Here is an 8260-nt window from a genome sequence, read left to right on the forward strand (position 1 = left end):
ACAAACATGTAGTACGTAACTTCACACCCTTAGGGCTATTTTTTAGACTAATACTGGTTCGTAAAAAATGACATAGCCAATAACCGATACAAGTGTATAATGCAGGTTCAGGAAAGTTGACATTACAATCATGCGAGTGTATGCAGGTTCATGAAAGCTGCCACTGCCATCATGCGAGTGCATGTAGGTTATTGTCATCATGCAACGGAGTGTGGTGGCGCTGTACGGGTTCTGCAATCGGAGGATTTGTGAGTTTGCGGAGGTGCCATGATCGTGTTGTGTATTTGGGAAGGTGCTTAAGGGTACATGCCCATGAGTTTCATTCAGGGGCGTGTTTGTAAAACGGCACAGCGCATTAGTAAAAAGAATAAAAAATACTAAAATTTTCACCGGGGTTCGAACCACTGCCAATTTCACTGAATGCTAAAGATGCCTACTGTGCCACGGTGACTGTGGTTAACATTCGGCGATTTTCAAAGATATACATATCAACACGTTTCTAGTGTATTGAAAATCATTTTGATTTTGATTTTGGTAGGAATACGGTCATAGAAAGACATATGACTCTACTTGTCTGTTTGTTTTTCATTTAATACAAATTAATTTTGATGAATTGAACTGGTACAACTCTTAGCACTCGTGATAAACGACGATTAATTTAGTAATAATAAAATGAAAACGCTGGGTCATTCAGGACATCATTTGTAATTTATGTCAAAACCTGCGGAGGACCACACACATCCGTGCTGCATGTATATTGGTATTTGCTACACGTGCATATAATAAATTATGATTTGGGGCTAATTTGAGAAGAGTTAATGCCTCGAGTTTCAAAATACACCGAGTGATGTTTTTTGATCAAAAAGACTCTGTAAAAACAAATCAAGAATTTTCTGGGATAATTGCAACTAAGTGCAATGAAAGTTATGATCTAAGCTACCAGATGCATCATTAATTTCCTGACTATGATATTTAGTTGTGGGAAAAGATTACTTTAATGTTTTGGCGGGATTATTTCCGCCAAAAATTTCAACCAAAAAGAGCATGTAGCCTTAATACATCACTTGCCTCTCTCTACTACCCAGATGTGAAAGGAAGAGATGTTATGAATACTGTCCATTGAGCGCCGCTCCAAAGTAAAATGGCATTCTATAATTAGAGAATAAAGGTATTGGTTTTAGCCCTTGGAGTGCCTCTATCGTCTCATATAACACGGGCGACATCATTATTATAAGTAAGCCGAGTTGTTTTACGCCAACAATAATGATATCGCCTGTGTTATATGAGACGATAGATGCACGACAGCGGCTAAAAACAATACCTTTATTCTCATTCTTAAACACTTCAATTCAAATAGAAATATCACAAGTATATTTTATGAGGAACTACCTAGGGTTTAAAATCGATCAGTCCCGTTGTTGCTATGCGCCTCCCGATTGGTTCAAATAGTGAGCACGCGTATCGCGTCGATGCACACGCGCTGACCCGTGTGATATCGTGTCATATCACACGGGTAAGAACTAATGAGATTGCAGGAACGTTCCGAAGTGTTTAAGAATAGCTGACACATTCTAAGGACAACAGAAAAATGTAAAAGCGCTTTTGACGTGAAAGGCGCTGTATAAAATACCAACATTTGTTTTATGCATCTTCATGAAAGCTTCCACTACTGCCATCGTAAAATGTATGCGGGTGTAATAAAGCTACCAATGTCAGCATTCAAATCTATACGGCTTGATGAAAACAATCGAGTTATAAGAATTATACGATTTCATTTCAGCTAAAACGAATGCAATATACGAAAATAATACAACAAAGGATAAAATTCACGAAGAACTCAGTAAATCCACAGATTGTTAAAAATAACAAAAAGACAAATTAAACCTAAAAATGAGACTGGATAACAGGGAAACACGATTTAAAAGCAAACATTTTACTATAAACAATCAAGAAAAAAGATTGATAAAAGCCGCATAAAATTATGTGATGCGATCACGCAAAATCAGTCGGAACTCGGCAAAATTAAATTTTCAGGATAGTAAAAAGGATTCACAAACCGGGATTTTGCAGAACCCCATTGAAATTGAACAACCAGTTCCAACGATATGAGCAATTAAAGAGTTTCCAAAACAACAGGAAACAAAAGAAAATATTTCCTTTGTTTGGCTATATCTTAAAATCAATATTTCCGAGTTCCGACTGATTTTGCTTGATCGCATCACATATATGTTGTGATCAAGCAAAATCAGTCTGAAGTCGAGCATTATTTTATGACATGGACAAGCAACTTATATCAGTGATTGCGGAAGACATTATTTACAATACATAATATAATTGAGTCAAGGTTAGTCATGCATCCTCTTACATGATGGCATTATCAGCTTCCATGTGCCTGCATACACTTGCATGATGGAAATGTCAGCTTGCATGAAAATGCATACACTTACATGATGCATACACTTGCATGATGGAAATGTCAACTTCGATGATGGGAATGCCATCTTCCTATACACGGATACACTTCCATGATGGCAGTGTGAGATTTCATAAACATACATATCGTCGGACGCATCACATACTGGTCTATCTCGAAAAACACGTATTTCGAGAAAAACGCAATTGAAAATCTTCGTATTAAGTTTACTTTTCTATTATTTAATAAGACTATGGATTTTCATGAAAGTGGTTTTAAATTAAATCATATATTTATAAGATTTATTTAAGTGGAATCTTGAATTATATTTACGTATGCAATATTGCTTAAAACTACACTAAAGTTGTAGTTCTGTATGTGAAATAGTTAATTTCCCTATAACGTATTTAAAGTGCATCACATACTGGTCTATCTTGTGGGCTATCTCAAGTTCGCGATCGGTGACGTGATTTTAGACGCATCACATACTGGTCTATCTCGAAGCTTATCGAGATAGACCAGTATGTAATGCACTTTAAATACGATATCGGGAAATTAACTATTTCACATACAGAACTACAACTTATGTGTAGTTTTAAGCAATATTGCATACGTAAATATAATTAAAGATTCCACTTAAATAAATCTGTTTAAATCTGTTGTAAAACTCAGTGCATACCACTGAGCAAAGTAACTATTAGCTGCGAGAAGTTTGATAGTAATCCTTGATATTGCTGAATAGAATAAATCAATACTTATAGCCCTATTTATCTAATGTACAATGCAATTCAAAATTAAAAGGGCCTATAAACTAGCCGTCGTTTTATCTTTTCAGTTTCTGTTTCCGTATCCGTAATAGTTTTTGTAAGTCATTCCCTCATTTCAAATATATAGTTTTGGTTTCTCTTTTGTTCAGAAACCAAAAATCAAGGGATTAAAAAGTAGAGCTGATCTGGTCTGTAATCATAACACTATTATGCTGGGAGGACACAGTATAGGGTATATAACCAGAAGTATACAATAGCCTATTGTGCTAACATAATTATTATCATGATTGATATCGGAAATCTATCCTGCGGACGACAGTTGATGCTCTCTGTCGACGGTAGGTGGCATATTACACTCACGAGTTCTACATGTAGGCCTAGACATCATATACATGCGCGTATATTGAAGGATGGGACACAGTGGGGGATTTGTTTGTTTGTATGAAACATAAACGATGCATGGAGATGATTTGATTATGAATTAGTTTATTATCCCCGGAAGCACAACCCATACCTCTTTAAGAGGGGGCTCCCCTTCCTATATAACCACATCTTCCCTAAATTACCCCTTTCCCCCTCCTCCTCCCCTACATTCGATATCTTCATCTCGAACTCTCCTCCCCTTCTCTTTCACTTCCAATGCTCTCTCTCATATGTTTCTCTCTCTCCCGGCCCATATCCCCCTTGCCCTCCACCCCCCCAACACACACACACACACACACCCCCACCCACACACACACACATCACACATCTCTTCTCCCCTCTATCTTCTACTTTTTGCAGTAAAAATTGCTTCAGTAAAAGTCATTAGGTTATTAGAGGTCATATAATGGCCTTCCATCGATTCTGGTACATGGGATTAAGGACATGAATCGATTTTGTTTATAGCACCTATACAATTACAATAGTTGCCCTTTTGTAATGTCGAATGCAAATATTTCGATGGTCTATATATTTTCACAGTGAAATCAGCTTAGGCTGATTTCGTAGTCTCTTGTCAATGCTTTCAAACTAAATCAATGCTTTCAAATGTAGACTGCTTTGTTCGACTTCTCTGCTCGTGAATATTGCACTGCGAAATTTAAACATTTCTTTTGTATACTTAGATCAGGTAACTCGAAAATCCTGTAATTTTATTTGTCACACCACTTATAAGAAACTGAAACCAAAACCGAAACTACCTGCCACAAATGTTTAGTTTTAAACAAAAGGTAGAAACAATGAGTTCGATATCTTGTGATTCAAGTGGTTAGGCAGGACAATAGGAAACCACGTGACCAAAACCAAAACCAAAACTAAAACTATATATTTGAAATGAGGCATTGTTATTCTGAAGTGGTAGTCTCCCAGGTATGACCAATCTTTTATTCTAGCCAAAGATAATGTATTCTATTCATGGCAAGCTAATCTGATAATTGGTTGGGCCTATATGCAAGACTCGGGTTTATTTTAAATGTATATTTTTGCAGAGCTTATTTTCAGTCATGGATCATACTGATAAATTTCGCGAGGGGGAGGGAGGGAGGGGAGGGAGATACTTAAGTTGAGACTGAACAAGCGAGAGTGGGAGGGGGGGAGGAAGAAAGAGAGGAGAGGGAGAGACGGAAAGACTAGAAAGAGAAGAACTCGAGAGGAGAGAGTAGGGACCGGGGACGGGGAGGGAGTGGGAGACTGATCATGGGGGGGGGGCAGGAGGAAGCAAAATAGGGAGATAGACATTGATACGAGTGAAGGGCGACATTGTGGCCCTGCATAAGTGCATTGGGGTGCGATATGCTCATAAGCGGGCCTTTTGTGATTTTAGAGCTTATTTTCAACGTTTTTACAGAAAAAAGTGGACTTTGTCATTCGGATTGGCATGCATCAAAGACGAGAGGGCGCTAGGCCATTAAAAACAGCGGTGTTGTCTCTCCCGCTTTTATTGACATAAGTAACTGCCTCTTTTGAAATAAGCTGATTGGTACTTCAAAGTTAACAATGAAGTCATGTTACAGTAAACTTACTAAATCCCTTGCGTTTTCGTATCTGAACAATAGACTTACGGAAACTGAAAAGATAAAACGAGCCTAGGAATAATGTGTGAAATGGCTATCAATCGATCAATCAATCAAGTTATCAAGTTATCAACAATGAATAATAAACCAATGAATCATAGAATATTATTAATTACTTACTAATCTACTAAACTAGTCAGTAAATAAACAAATAAATAAATAGGCATAGGCCTAAAGTGAAGTAAATACATACTGCAGAACGCAGGTATTATTTTAGGTACAAAATTAGATTATTCTATTATAATTTTCTAAGTACTATACACGGGATTAGGTGTGCTTTTAATATCCGCACCTAATCAATAATGGGTCTTTCACTATGTTCACTCAATAGTTAAACGATACTATATCCCTCTAGGATTATCTTCTGACTAGGTACTAAAGTCGATGCTTTAACAGTACATAAACAATTATAATTAGAGAGGGCGGCCTATCTGCTGTGTCATAGCATGACATCAGTCAATATGAGACATTAAATATTAAATGCGAGGATAAAAAACAAGTGTACATATCAAGGTCATAGCAGGACATTATACAAAGAATGGTCAAAGGTCAACGTTTCCAAAGAAGTAGAGTATAGAAATAAACGCAAGCTTTCGTGTGGGAAACATAAATACATGAGATTTGATACGGCGCCGAAGACTAGAGCTCGTCCATAATTTAGTCCGAAACCCGGTTTCCAGACGGACATTTGTGTGTTGTTACAATGAATTCAAAGTAATTTTATCATCAAGTGACCCACATAGAGGAATACGACATCTATCGTGAGCCAATCTGCATTATGTTGCCTGCAAAAGCCGACGATCAGGTAAAAATAATAAAAGAAGCGTGAGCAGATATTTTTCTTAATTTCATGATAAGCTTCAATTGCATTGAAAACGCCAAATTCCAGTCACAAACTATATAATATTTGTAAATCACTAAAGCGAATGGTAACGTAGGTATGTGGAAAAGAAGTGCAATAGCAATAACAAGGTATGTGCCCAAAGAGTTGCCTTTGGCATGTCGCATTTTTGAAATATCACTAAAATATCAAATTTTGGAAAAACGCCCCAAAATTTAAAACAAACACGAACCTTCCAAAAAAAATACATATCCGCACTCGGCGGCCCAGTCACTACCTGTCGCTGTGATTTGGGGTAACTCGTTGATTCTCCTCTCCAGATACCTGTACTTCAAGTTCGCCCATACCCCATGCCTTAATTTATTTTATTGATGGACCACCGCCTTATTTATTATTCATTTTTCGATCTATTCGTTTTATTCACGTACTTCTCCGTAACATTAAGACTACGTAACTTTTAAGTTAGGCACCATTCAATAAAAAAAATAGAGAGAAAAGAAATTTAAAAAAAGACAAAAAAAATAGCAAGTTTACCAATAATGTCACCACCTCTGATATAGTTGGTCCCAATTCTAGCATCACTTATCACCTATGCACTACTATGCAGGTAAGGCCCCGGTGCTCAATCTCGCCGATTAACTCTGCGGCGTCTCGGAGCTTTTCGAGGGCTCTCCTGCGGCTTGCAGTTTTAAGCCGCAGTACGCCGTCGAATTAATGTAGCGTAGCCATATCCGTGGTTGCGAAATCACCAGCAGTTATGGGCATCGGGTTCGCAACATCATGCCATCTTCTTGTTCTGCGGTTTGTCATTCATTACTCAAAACCTTTATATTAATGTTTACTGTAGTACTTACTTGAGTTTACTTACGTGAGCAGTTTGCGGATCAGTCGATATAATCCGGCAAAGAATCAACACACTCGAGGACACTAATTTGTAAGGGTATTGTTGTCAAGTTTTATAAGCCGGTTGCGAACGGGTGACTGAACATGGCTTTTAATCGAGCAGACACACATTTTGTTAGTGCATATCGCAACAGTATTTTATTTATCAGCATATGTGCATTGGCGTGGGTCTGCGGCTTAGGTTCCGGGCACGCCGAAGAGTAAATCGGCGAGATTGAGCACCCAGGCCTAAGTGTTTATTATTTTATTCTAAAGAAAATATTACGTTTTCAATCAGATGGAACGTTTTAACAATAGCATCACTGACATTACAGGCCTATCGTTCTCAAACATTAATCATGCAATTAATATTATAAAACATGATATAGACGAATCCAATTTCACGCATTCCTGCACCTCAATGGCAGATATTAATCCGCGACGGGGACCCAACTATCTCACCTAAATTGTGAAATGATGCGGCCTTGAAGGGTATCTTAAACTGCATTATATCACCCGTGTTACACGTAGACAAAAGAATGATGACAGTTTACAACACAAAAGAATCTCACATCGAATTTTAAGCGGGTTCAATCCACCCAATTGGGAACTCACAACACCTGTTTGGTGCATGCGGGGACCCTAATATGGCCGACCAAATCCTGACCATGACTTGGCTCGTTGGATTCGTCTATAGGCATATTATGCAAGAACAAGCAAATACCCTTAGTTCTATGAAGTATTCAAATTAATGTGACACTGCACATACAGATAAATAAAACTTCTGGAAATCTTTTAAGTTGATTACGATACCGTAAAGATTCGCCTTTTAACACTGATGAGATCCCTTGACATGACTGGAATGTAAGGCATAACCACCAATAAAGGTATGAACTCTTAATTCTTGTTGGGATTTTCAGAGGTTGGGGCTTGTACGAGAAATGTACCCTTAAGGGAGCCCATGTACGCTATTAGGCGAATCTTACGGTACACTCTTAAGGGATCTGGAATGAGCGTTTTGAGCGTTTCGACAGTTATTTTTGTGGGACATGAGAGCACATCAGACATATCGAATTGCATTCTGAATACGAAGAATGTCTTTCTGATATCAAATAATTTGAAATTCACGATATAATACAAATTTTATGACAAATTATTAAAATTTGATATTTTTCACATTTTTGATATTTAACAGTCCTCGAAGTAAATTTTATACATCTAATGACATATTCTTAAAGTGTATGTAGCTGGGAGGAAAAGCCGACGATCAATTGAAAATTTTGACCTTTCATATTGAAGATAT

Source organism: Amphiura filiformis, chromosome 18 (genome assembly GCF_039555335.1).
Source record: "Amphiura filiformis chromosome 18, Afil_fr2py, whole genome shotgun sequence".
Taxonomy (NCBI): domain Eukaryota; kingdom Metazoa; phylum Echinodermata; class Ophiuroidea; order Amphilepidida; family Amphiuridae; genus Amphiura; species Amphiura filiformis.